Source organism: Crinia signifera, chromosome 7, assembly GCF_055691185.1.
Source record: "Crinia signifera chromosome 7, ASM5569118v1, whole genome shotgun sequence".
NCBI classification, from domain to species: Eukaryota; Metazoa; Chordata; class Amphibia; order Anura; family Myobatrachidae; genus Crinia; species Crinia signifera.
Window position 1 is genome coordinate 175,194,265 of NC_139223.1, and position 13,628 is coordinate 175,207,892.

A 13,628-nucleotide genomic window follows, 5' to 3' on the forward strand; every position below is an offset into this window, starting at 1 on the left:
AGACGTTGATGTACAAATCCCAACTCCCTGCTGGAGCCCTGAGGCCGCACGACATGATTCACAGGTGTGAATCACACTGTTCTCAGCACCCACCCCGAGAGCGACGCTGGAACTTATGCAGCCTGTACCCTGCACCGACGGCAGCAGAACAGGCCGGATCTGTTTACTGGTCGGCGACAGAGGGGTTAATTCTGGAAATGAAGCCACGCCAGCTCCAGCTGTTGCTATGTCTCATTGCGCAGCGGTCTGTCGTACTGATTTACATATTTGTTGCTGACTGAATTAAACACTGCATGTAATAATGGGAAAGACACTGGGTGCATAAAATATACCTGTGATTTACCCTGGCAAAAACTGTTACCTATGAAGTCACAAGACAGAAAAGATGTGGAAAGGAAGCATGGCCAGTTAGCAAAACTGTAGCAGGGCATGCTGGGATGTGTAGTTCAACAACAGCTGGAGGGTTCCCTATTCCTGTTCTAGAAGATGCTAAGTAAATAAGTAGATTCTGATTAATTGCCTATAGCAACATCCCATGTGAAATATAACTCCCATCTTAGTAAATGTCCCCCTCTCTATCATTTATCTATTGCATCCTAGAAAATGATAGACATAATCTCATTGGTTGCTATGGTATTGTAGTTTATGGGCTACATAAAGCATAATTCACTGGGAGAGGGATCTGTAGACTCCGCCCCTGGCAATGGCTACCATATACTAGGCGGAACGGCAACCAATGATCTTAAATTGCTTATCATGCTAATAACAGTAAACTCTCTCAGCAGTAACCTATCAGTAACGCTGTGTCCAGTCAGCGGAGCATTACTCTGTTCCTCAGGGACACTGGTCGGAAGTGATAGCGTTAAGGTCCAGTCTCCGATGACTGAGGGGGAGATTCTCTAAGCAAGAAATGCAGTAAAAACCCCGTTATCTGGGTTTTTACCGCATTTTGGGATGCTGTAAGCATCCCCCGCCGGGTTAACGCGGCGGGGGGCATCGCCAGAAAAATCTGGCGATGCCCCATAGAAGCCAATGGGCTTCTGCCGCTTCCCACCGCCGCCCCGCAACGACCCCCCGCCGCCCCGCAACGACCCCCCGCCGCCCCGCATCGCCCCCTCACCTGTGTCCGGGCAGCACAGCTCTGTGCTGCCCGGACCTGTGACCTACTCCCTGCACTGATCCTCTTCCGGGTGCAGGGAGGAGGAGAGCCCGGCGCAACAGCAGCAGCGCCGGGTGTGTGAGGGAGGGGGGAGCCGCCGGGACCTGCTGGGACCCGGCGACTCTCACCGCAAAGGACAGCTCTTAACGCAAGAGCTGTCCTTTGCTATAATTATCGCATATGTTAGAACATATGCGATAATTATAAATGCGATGGGCGGCGAAGGGGAGCGGAGATTCTTAGAGAATCTCCCCCTGAGTCTAATGTGGGGTACACACCAGGATGATATGGCCCAAAACGAGTCAATTTAGATACAATCTCGAACAATGTAAATTGGCGATGTTTTGGGCCATTTCGCTGTTCTTTTAATGCGATCCCGATCCGATGCCTGGCCCCGCTGGTCGGTCGGTCTTTTCTGAGATCCTACCTGCTGCAGGTAGGATCTTAGAACCGGCCATTGCAGTGGGTGGGGGTCGTGATCGGATCGCGATCACATCAGCGGCATTTTTGTGGCATGTGGGCGGCGCCGACAGCTTGTGAGCGGGTCGTACGTTCCTGTGATGATCCGCTCACGAGCACCATCGTCCTGGTGTGTACCGGGCATTAGCCAGCCCCGGGTGTGCACATTAGACCTGAAGGCCCAGTTCCATCTAGTTAATAAAATGATTATAAATAAAATCATTAAAAATAGATAAAATAATTTTTTTTAAATACTTTATCCTAATAATATAACTTTTTTGTCTCCATGAATTTTCTTTTGTATCCTCCAATCTGAGATGGCAATGACGGAACAAGCATTGCGGAGGTACAAATACCGCTGAAGTAGCTGATACACACGCTACACCCATGCACAGCCCTCAGTTGTAACCCATTGATGCAAACCCTATTGCCGGCAAAAAACCCTGTTACTCTGCACCCCAGGCAAGACTTCAGCTAATTCCCCCTCACCCCACCCACCAATACCCATTTGCAGCCCATCAGGTGAGTGTGGCTGCGGTGGTGACGCTCGGTGTCTTAGAATGGTTATGGGTCACTGGGGGCGGCCAAGCCTTGGGTCAACCACGGAAGGTCGACATGCCCAATGTCGACTGGATCAAAGGTTGACACAATCATTAGGTCAACAATGGGAAAGTTGACAGTCAAAAGGTTAACATGGGAACCGAAAAAGTGCTCCGCGTCCCGGGTGGGTTATGCTGCCTTGAAATTGCGGGAGGGGCGGGACAATCTGCGTTGATAGGCTATTAGCCCGGGGGCGGTGTGCGTATAATGCTGGGAGGGGGCGGAGTTAACTGTTTAACTAACTGCACCCAGCGTTATACACACACATGATTGACACATCTGGCTAAATATATAGGAGATGATCTCGTCAAAATTGCCTTTCCTGCACAGTCAATCCATGCTAAGCAATCTATGCTAGTAGTCGATAATATTGACTAAGCAGGAGAAAAATAGGGAGATTTTGGCTAACCTTCTAGGAGATTTCCACTATCTACTCAAAATCTCATGTCAAAATCCCACCGTGTGTACACCCCTTAAGTAATAGGAATAGGGAACTCATACAGGGAGAACCACACAGAATAAAGGGAAATTAGATTAAATGTATAAGCAATAGCTGACAATAAAAACTTCTGTAATTAGTCACAATTAGGGTGACCAATACCGGGAACGGGGGGATCCCGATATTTGGCCCCCAAAACACCGGGATTTCGGGATTAGATTGCGCATGCGCAGTCTAATGCCGGGCAGCGCCTGAGCACCAGCTCAGACACTGCCCGGCTTCGACCATCTCTGACAGCGTGGCTCTGCAGGAGGTCAGAGGTCACGCTGTGCAGGCCACACAGCAGCACAGCCCACCTCGTCATGGGCACGCTGCCCTCCCACCGCATCTATTGCGTTCTACCCAGCTCCAGGAGAACAGCCTGCCCAATCGGCTTCCAGCAGCATCGTGGCCTATCCGCCCAGCAGCACCATATAGCTCACGGCCGCACCGCACATGTAAGTAAATATGTTTTTTTTTTATCAGGGAAGCCAATTGCGGGATCCAGAGAATCCCCAGATTAGGCATTTTTCAATCCCAAATTCCGGGATAATGTAATCAGGGGTCAAACCGGTCCTCCAGATCTACCAACGGTCCATGTTTTGCAGATCACCTAGCTGGTGCACAGCTGCAGTCATTACTAACTGTCACATTGTCCTGTGACCTTTGCATGCATCCACCTTGTGACCGAATCAACCTAATGCAGGTTGACTATCTCATTTGTCGACATTCTGCCTGTTGACCAATAGTGGTTGACCTATTGACCGTCAACCTAGACACCACCGGCCAAATGACCGCATACCCCCACCCCCAGATCCGGACATATAGATTCCATAATTAAAGTGCTGGAGAAATATCATCCAAATTATTATAATCTGCTAGTGGCAATTGCTATATATCGTGTTAAGAAGCGGAGGGTTTGATATCAGACTGTAGTTAGCAAGGTGACTATCTCTCAGCCTCCCACCCATTTGGAATAGCCTAAGGTAAGTGAAAAAATGTACCTCAAGTACGTAGCCTTGAGAGAATGATGTATAACAAGCACATCCAAGACCACAGTGTGACAACACTGCCATATCAGCTCTGGTACAAGTGATGGTGCTGGCTGAAGACCACCGGAGGGGGGGGGCCTTCACATCATATGGAAGTTAGTGGCAAGGTCCAAAAAAATTTCAAGAAGGTGAAATTAAATTTTAAAAGGATTATGTCCTTTCTGTAGGTGAGGAAGACATGGTCATATATTTTCAAAAATAATAATGATGTTATCAGCTTTCTCCATTTGCCTGTGACCAGTTGGCATCCACCTATGTACTGGTGTTGGGTCTTGTTGAGTTATGTCATCCTGCGATAGTCCTAGGACAGTGCAACTCACTCTGCACAGTCATAAAGCTAAGACCAAGCCAAAAGGAATCTTCAGGCTAGACATACATTATGCTCTTACAGGTAGAGAAAGATAATTGAGCAAGCTTAGTACAATGGGTGCACGCTGTACAGGTCTGTTCTTTCTGATGAGTAATCACCACCAGAAAAATCATCCCTAGAAGTACCGCTATGGGGTCCCTCTGACCCCCAAACTGGTTCTCCAGCAGAATATACACAGCCACTACTGAAAACATTTAATTATTCCACAATCGTTAATCAGTGGTATATTATCCTTATGCTTTATGTTTGTTTTCCGTGTTAGAACAAGTCATTTTATGATGCTACAACTTCCTTAATAGATTGAATAATAAAGGCATTTTGCTGCCCAAACATGCTAATTGTGTAGATACTGGATGATTAAAATAATTAGGTATTCATATTTATCTAAAAAATATATCATCAAAGGGGATAATCATTATCTGTTTAGGTGGCATGTGGGTGTCAGGAAGACACCACATCAGTCTAGCTTTTAAAAGTAAATTTGTATAATGTAATTAGTACTTCAAAATGTATGTCACTACCATACCAATCAAACAGGTTTTACATCATATACTGACTCAACGTACAGGTGCCTGGTGTTCTGGAATGGCCTGATGTGGGTGAATGCAATCTCTGGTGCAAAATATAACATAAGCAGAGCATACAATGACACCACGCTCCATCAGACAGACACACACAAACACGCACACACCCCAGTAGCTGGAATTGACCAATTTGGTGGCAAGATTTTAGCTGTTGTCTTTTAAGTTTAAGTAAATCGATGCATGGAATTCACAAACTGAGCACTCCCCACCCTACCCCCACCCCTGGAGTTATAGCACTGTAGGCATTGATATAGATTACCTATTACCAGGGTTGGATCTGCTGGTAGATGTATTTACCTGGGAGAAATGGACTGGAGAGGCTGAGAGCAGGGTATATTAAATCTCTTCTCATTCATATTATATCCTCAGCACAAAAAAAAAATTCTGCTTAAGGAATTCTACAGCTAAGTTGCAAACACCACATTGGACGTACTCGGGGGAAAGTTGGGTACTTGTTTAGTTTCACGGCGGCCGATATATCGGATGCGATATCGGCCGATATATCGTCCGGTCCGATGCGATCCGATTTTTTTTACCTGTTCATAACCCCACTATCCACTACGCATGGAGTTGATTTTATATAGTGTGGCGAGCGCAGTAATCCGCTCCTCTGCGGATATATCGGCCGATATTGCATCCGATATATCGGCCGCCGTGAAACTAAATAAGTACAGAAAGTTGTTATATGTAAAAAAGTTGCCAACTTGTAAAAAGTTCTTTAAAGGAGAAAAATAAGACCTGGGCGCGGTTGTCTTATTTTGGGTCCTAGTAGACTAGTAATAGGCAGGATGCCTAGGGAGAATAGAGAATACAAGGGTCTATGTAAGATTTGGGGAGAGAAAGTGGGCGGAGATAAAGTATCAGGCAATCAGCTCCTAACTGCCATGTTACAGGCTGTTTTGAAAAATGACAGGATCTGATTGGCTGGTACTTTATCCCCATCCAAAGCTTAGTACATAGACCCCTTAATCCACTATAAGTCACACAATTAAAGTCCACTCATTACCTACATACAGTTTAGACCTGGGGTAGCCAACTCCAGTCCTTGAGAGCTACCAACAGTTAATGCTTTCCAGATCTCCTCAGAGAATCACAAGTGAAGTAATTAGCTCCACCTGTGGCTCTTTTAAAATGTGTCAGTCAGTAATGAGTGCACCTGTGCTGCTGGGTGGGCTGGAAAATGTGACCTGTTGGTAGCTCTCGAGGACTGGAGTTGGCTACCACTGGTTTAGACACTGGTGTATCTATTATGGATGGAAGGGGTGGGAAGGAGAGGCAAAGTGGAGGAAGCAGTAGGGACTTCCAAGGCTGACACCACCGCTTAATGCTGTAAACATTCAAAATTGTCCATTTTCCCAACGTCTAGACATGTGAAAGTGGGACAAATAAATCCCAGCCGATCTCAGCAAATCTACCCAGCACGGCCCACTTATGTAAGGCTCCACCCACTTTCATGCAACCGCTATATCTTTCAAGATAAATGGGGCCTGATTCAGACCCATTTGCAGCCCTGAGTTTTATTGATTGACCATGCATGGGCAGCACGGTGGTGTAATGGTTAGCATTACTGCCTCACAGCACTGAGGTCATGGGTTCTATCCCCACCATGTGTTATATATACGGGGCAGTACGGATGGTGTAATGGTTACATTACTGCCTCACAGCGCTGAGGTCATGGGTTCTATCCCCACCATGTGTTATATATACGGGGCAGTACGGACGGTGTAATGGTTAGCATTACTGCCTCACAGCACTGAGGTCATGGGTTCGATCCCCACCATGGCTCTAACTGTGCGGAATTTGTATATTCTCCCCGTGCTTGCGTGGGTTTACCGGTACTCCGGTTTCCTCCCACAATCCAAAAATATACTGGTAGGTCAATTGGCTTCCAAAAAAAAAAATTAACCCTAGAATGTCTGTGTGCGTGTACATGTGGTAGGGAATATAGATTGTAAGCTCCACTGGGGCAGGGACTGATGTGAAAGTTCAACTATACTCTGCACAGCGCTGCGGAATATGTATGCGCTATATAATAAACTGTTATTAATAATAATAATAATAATGTGCAAGGTACTTATGGTTTACTGGCTGTTCCCAAGGTGATTGACAGCCGGGTGGACAACTGTAGATGGCACTCCAGTGTTTTCTGGGATTGCGGCCTAAAAACGCAAGTGGGGAGGGAGGGCCGCTGGTGTCAGTAGCGGCCTCCATCCCCCCATGGTGATTGCGGTCTAGACTTACACAGCAGCTGCGAACAGGGGTAAAACCATTCGATGGCGAGAGATTGTGATTGGTTTTCACCTAAGATATATTGCATGCTATCCTGTCGCCTGGGAGCACGGCGGCTCACTGGCGGGCATTTGTTGGGGTAACGCATGTGAGGAAGGTGTGCGATACCTCGCATAAGTGTATGGGCACCTTACAGGTCCCCTAATGCCCCTTTACAACTGTACACTAGATGGTGTCTGTCTGACATTGACTATGCATGACATCACAGTATCAGCGCTTCCATTTCATTATTTAAGCATTGTTAATTTTAACATTTATGTTTGAATAAACGAAAACATTAATTACATTTAATTTTGCCCAATCGTGTACAACTGCCTGCAAAACCCGCTGACATGGGAGCAATGTGACTGAGCAGCTCAGCAAAGATGGGTCAAGAGTTCATTCATCACACCACTGCCGGTAAGGAATAACGCATCACTAATAGGATAACGATGATTTCCCTGCTCGCCAAAGAGCCGGTACATGCAGATCTAACGGTGCAATAGAGGGCAGATATTCTAAGCCTCATTCCCCAAATCCTTTGTCCCTCATTCTTCCCCTAGATATATTCTTCCGTCCTATAACGGACAAATCAGAATCTCATTATGAATGCAGAAGTCAAAATCCAGGGGGAACGCATTTCCTCCAATCTTCGGCCAGTTCCATTAATCACTCATTCTGTTTGATTAATCTGTGTTATCTCTAGTAGAAAATGGCAGATAATGCTTTGATCATAACTCCACCCACACCCTTATATATTTGCATAATTGGAAAAAAAAACGACATAATGGTTCAGTACATTAACCCCTTTAACATCTGCCAACCTGAACCCCAACTGTGTCACTAACTGCGTTCAGCTAACATCGCGGCCCCAGCGTACGCTGCTTTCCGGATATGGGGGACACTTATCAAAGCTTGGCAAGAGATGAAGTGGAGACTAGTCTTATACGCCGAGCTAGGTGTTGCTGTGCAATCGATGGAGGGAAACAATTTGATTCTCTCCCATCGATGGGAAAAGTATTCAACATCGGCCATAATCCAAAAATGACTACGAATCATCGACGGTCGATTGCCATCCGTAAACCACATCTCAAACTTTCTAATCTGTTTAAGGAAAGCCAAACTTAATGAGGGAGATGGATTAAACCATGAAGAGAGGTAAAGTGGGGAGAGATAAAAAAGGCAAATTCCTTTTCAAATGGACAAAACCATGTGCACTGCAAGTGGGGCAGATGTAACTTGTGCAGAGAGTTCGATTTGGGTGGGGTGTGTACTTTAAACTGATATCTATATTGCATTGTAAAAATAAAGCAGTCAGTATTTACCCTGCACAGAAACCAAATAACACCCAAATATTACTCTCTCTGCACATGTTACATCAGCCCCACCTGCAGTGCACATGGTTTTGTCCATTTGAAAAGGAAACTGCCTTTGCGAGTGAACCAGAATAAGGGCCAATGTACCAACCAATGAGCTTCTAGCTTTCATGTTAAAGGCTGTGGATGAAAAATGTCAGAAGAGCCAATTACTTTATCTCTCGCCATTTTATCTCCAAGTTTTGATTAATATTCCATATAATTCCTTGTTCTTTAACATCACATTTGAAGCCACTAGTTCCATAAAGACAGATAGCTACGTCTCAGAATGCAAAGTGTTAACTTTCTGCATGAAAACAATCACAGAAAATAATTGCACAGAGATGTTCCATAGAAAACAACATTGCGATCATACAGAGTGTTCCGCCATCCGCCCAGAGGGGACAGGCAGCCATTGTGCTAGTCCTATTTCATCCTACAAACAGGTAAATGTCTTTCAGCTGCGAGAACACATTGGAGTATTTAGAATAAGGCATTACTTTGATTAGAGCGTTGCATTAAATTTGTTTTCAATCATTAGAAATGATTTTTGCACACAAAGCCGAACGCTCCCTGCTCCGTCACACTTACAGCTATAATTAACGCTGCCAACTCTCTCCTCGAAATTAACCAATTATCAAAATATGCTTTATGCAACATGAGTTTTTTTTTTTTTTTAAATGATCCCAGATCACATTTTATGATTTATGGAGAGGTAGACAGATATAAATGAGGCTGTAAACTCCTCTGGGGCAGGGACTACTGGGCGGGGGCGGGGACAGTTCAGATCCCTGTGATGTGCACCTGGCTTGGTGGTACTAGCCTTCACTATAATGTGTATCCTGTCACCATGATGTGGGCAGACAGACATTACAGAGCCGTTAAGTGAATTGGCCTATCAATGTTAAGCAGTCCACAATAGGATGGCATTATGTAAATAAACTGTACAACAAATTAACAGATATGTGTTAAATATAGATAAACAGAGTTCTAAAAAAAATTATTAGAATGATACAAATTATATGTGTGTATGTGTGTGTGTGTGTGTGTGTGTGTGTGTGTGTGTCAGCCCTCCGGCATAGTCTGGCACTCCCAACATCCAGATAGATATGAGATACGGTAGACAGACAGACAGACAGACAGACAGACAGACAGACAGATAGATATGAGATACGGTAGACAGACAGACAGACAGACAGACAGACAGACAGACAGATAGACAGATAGATAGAGAGATAGATAGATATGAGATACAGTAGATACAAACAGATAAATAGATAGATAGATAGATAGATAGATAGATAGATAGATAGATAGATAGATAGTTATGAGATACGATAGATAGATAGATAGATAGATAGATAGATAGATAGATAGATAGATAGATAGATAGATAGATAGATAGATATGAAATACAGATAGATAGCTAGATAGATAGCTAGATAGATAGATCGATCGATAGATAGATAGTTATGAGATACAGTAGCTAGATAGATAGATAGATAGATAGATAGATAGATAGATAGATAGATAGATAGATAGATAGATAGATAGATATGAGATACAGTAGATAGATAGATAGATAGATAGATAGATAGATAGATAGATAGATAGATAGATAGATAGATAGATATGAGATACAGTAGATAGATAGATAGATAGATAGATAGATAGATAGATAGATAGATAGATAGATAGATAGATAGATAGATAGATATGAGATACAGTAGATACAGACAGATAGTTAGATCCTATAGATTGTAAGCTTGCAGCAGGGCCCTCTAACCCCCAAGTCTGTCTGTTGTTACCCAGTTTGTTTTATCACTGTCTACTATTGTAAAGCACAACGGAATCTGCTGCGCTATATAAGACACTGTAAATAAATAAAATAGATAGATAAATAGATACAGTGGATAGATACAGATAGATAGATATGAGATACAGTAGATAGATAGATAGATAGATAGATAGATAGATAGATATGAGATACAGATAGATAGATAGATAGATAGATAGATAGATAGATAGATAGATAGATAGATAGATAGATAGATAGATAGATAGATAGATAGATAGATAGATATGAGATACAGATAGATAGATAGATAGATAGATAGATAGATAGATAGATAGATAGATAGATAGATAGATAGATAGATAGAGATAGATAGATATGAGATACAGATAGACAGATAGATAGATAGATAGTTAGAGAGATATGTGTGACAATAAGTCACAGTATGATACATGCCACACACATGTTGACCAGGAACTCTCAGGTGACACCCCCCTCCCTCATGCTCATGCCAGCACTGATGATGCCTCTTTGTCTGCTGCCTCCCTACACAGCAGCCTGATCTGGAAGATTCCTCAGTGTTACCCAGACCTACCACAGGCTGTGTATATTCAGTGAGGATTCTCATTGTCGCCGGTGCACTGGAGCTCTTCTTTTATATTCCTCATACATACAGACATACAGACATACATACATATATATTTTTATATACACACATACGGGTTCTTATGGTACACCTTGTGAGTGACTGTCACAGTGGCGGAGGGAGGTGCACGTGGCCACCTACAGAGTACCTGGCACACTCAGTGCCAGCACATCCCCAGCACCTGCAGCCCATGTATAACCGCACAGTCTCCCAGCATCTGTGCCGCACTGTGATATCAGACAGGGGACGTTACATGCTCCACCGCCTTTATATTCACAGGCCTAATGGAAAAAGATCTGCTTTAAAAATAACCTCTGGCTCCATGTAGGTACAGCAATAAATCTCGCAATAAAAATTGCACCCTGGAGAGCGATTCATCTGCGCCCTGGCACCTCGCACGGCACCGCTGACGGCCAGCAGAATCCTAGGTGCAGCTTTACATTAAATGGAGATGAAACGCGCGAGGACTGCAATAGGGGCCTGCAGAATGCAGTCATAGGATCCAGCATGTGGATGGGATCCTAAATACCTCCTACCCCCTACACCCCTTCATTGCCTGTGCTTTATCCCAGACTGGTGACCCCCCCACCTCCCCACCAGTCACAGGTGCCATCTTGGTGCCATGCCAGAGAGCAGTAGGCATTCCCTACGGTCTGCACTCGTTTCCTAGAGTGCTGACTACCAATCACCGCACAACATTGTGTGACTATTGCTCAGCTCTGTCAGTGTGTAGGACTGGCGCACTGCAGGCACCATGCGCCCCAGGCTGGGACAGATATAGGGGTGCACTGCAGGGTTGCTGACTTAGTGCTATAGAACATTTAATAATGGCCATAAATCCTCACACGGCAATCGTTTTCCTGGTGCTGTGTTGTCAGTACTGTGTGATGTCCAAGGATTATAAACACTGCAATGCAGACATCCACTTCCCAGGGACTGGGTCAGATGGGGGACTCAGAGACCTGTGGCAGGGCACCTACCAGGATCAGTGCCCACCTGCCACTACAGACCACCGAGCGAGACGCCAGTGCCAGGAGAAAGGATAGAAGGCTTGTGTATAATAATATTATTATTCCATTATCATTATTAAATACATTTTATTTTACATAGCACTAGCCTATTCCTTTGCCCTTGCGATTGATATATAAGAGGCGCTATGAGGTGCCAATGTGCCTGTTGCTGGAATCTAGATGGGGACCAGCGACTGCTCAGTCCTGAAGATGACAATGACATCACCAGCCACCAGTGACCCGGGAGCAGGCAGGTGTAGGTAACAAAGAGCTGAGCTGTTGGGTGCAATTAGATGGGAGGGTGCAGAGAGAAGACAGAGTATTATACGCTGCATGCAACACATGGGGATATGGCTGAGTCCTGCCTGCTGGATGCACACTGTGCAGGCAAATGGAACATGTATAATAGAAGCAGGGGAGGACGGCCATGAATAGATTGCAGAGGGATGCTGGTTACGGTAGGGTGGCAGTAGATGGCATGGTACTGCAGATGTGACACCTGGCTGTGGGTTACACACAGGTGGGTAGGAGAGTGTGGCAGAGTGATGGCAGGAGGAGACCATGCATGAATAGATTGCAGGGGGATGCAGGCAGGGTAGCAGAAGATGGCATGGCACTGCGGATGTGATACCTGGATATGGCTGTGGGTTACACACAGGTGGGTAGGAGAGTGTGGCAGAGTGATGGCAGGAGGAGACCATGCATGAATAGATTGCAGGGGGATGCAGGTAGGGTGGCAGAAGATGGCATGGTACTGCGGATGTGATACCTGGATATGGCTGTGGGTTACACACAGGTGGGTAGGAGCGCGTGGTAGAGTGATGGCACAGGGGAGGACCATGTATTAATAGATTGCAGGTAGGGTGGCAGAAGATGGCATGGTACTGCAGATGTGACACCTGGCTGTGGGTTACACACAGGTGGGTAGGAGCGTGTGGCAGAGTGATGGCACAGGGGAGGACCATGTATTAATAGATTGCAGGTAGGGTGGCAGAAGATGGCATGGTACTGCAGATGTGACACCTGGATATGGCTGTGGGTTACACACAGGTGGGTAGGAGCGTGTGGCAGAGTGATGGCACAGGGGAGGACCATGTATTAATAGATTGCAGGTAGGGTGGCAGAAGATGGCATGGTTCTGCAGATGTGACACCTGGATATGGCTGTGGGTTACACACAGGTGGGTAGGAGAGTATGGCAGAGTGATGGCACAGGGGAGGACCATGTATTAATAGATTGCAGGTAGGGTGGCAGAAGATGGCATGGTACTGCAGATGTGACACCTGGATATGGCTGTGGGTTACACACAGGTGGGTAGGAGAGTGTGGCAGAGTGATGGCAGGAAGCTGGCAGTACTCCACAGCCTCTGTATAATAACGCTGCATGGCCTGTAATAACCGGTATTAATACTAGCAGACAGTACTCACCGGGTGGCTGAGTCTCCGGCTGCAGCACTGGGGATGCTCAGATCGCCTGTGATCAGCTGCAGCTTGGAAGAAGCTGGAGATGGTCCCGCCCCCGCCCCCTATTAGCATAGCCACGCCCGTACTGTGGATGCTGCTTATACTAACAGCAGCTCTGCCCCCGGAGCCTGAATCGATCTCCGCCCTGTTACACTGTAGCAAGCAAGCGCTGCTCTGTGCGGCGGAGATGGCCGGGGCTTCAGGAATGGCTGGAAGTCAGTGATATGAATGATAGTTACAACACGAGGCTGAAGTTGGCTTCTTATTCAGGACAATCGCTTTTACAAGGGTCAGTGAGTCTTGGACCGAAATTGACACCAGAAATCAACGTAGGTCACTTCAACGGGGTCACTTGCATATGACCCACTTGAAATTTCTTTTGACCAACA

General features: G+C 45.6%; 1 protein-coding gene across 13 annotated transcripts in view; it reads right to left on the bottom strand.

Moving 5' to 3' along the window:
* MAP2 (microtubule associated protein 2) overlaps positions 1–13,300 on the bottom strand; it is a 200,299-nt gene extending 186,999 nt beyond the window's left edge. For 12 of the 13 annotated variants that reach the window (XM_083154442.1, XM_083154441.1, XM_083154436.1 and 9 more), the window contains exon 1: positions 13,204–13,300. The gene's annotated coding sequence lies outside the window, so the exon portion shown is untranslated. The remainder of the gene's footprint in view (positions 1–13,203) is intronic. The other variant, XM_083154431.1, reaches the window with a different exon arrangement.
* Positions 13,301–13,628: the final 328 nt, after the last annotated feature.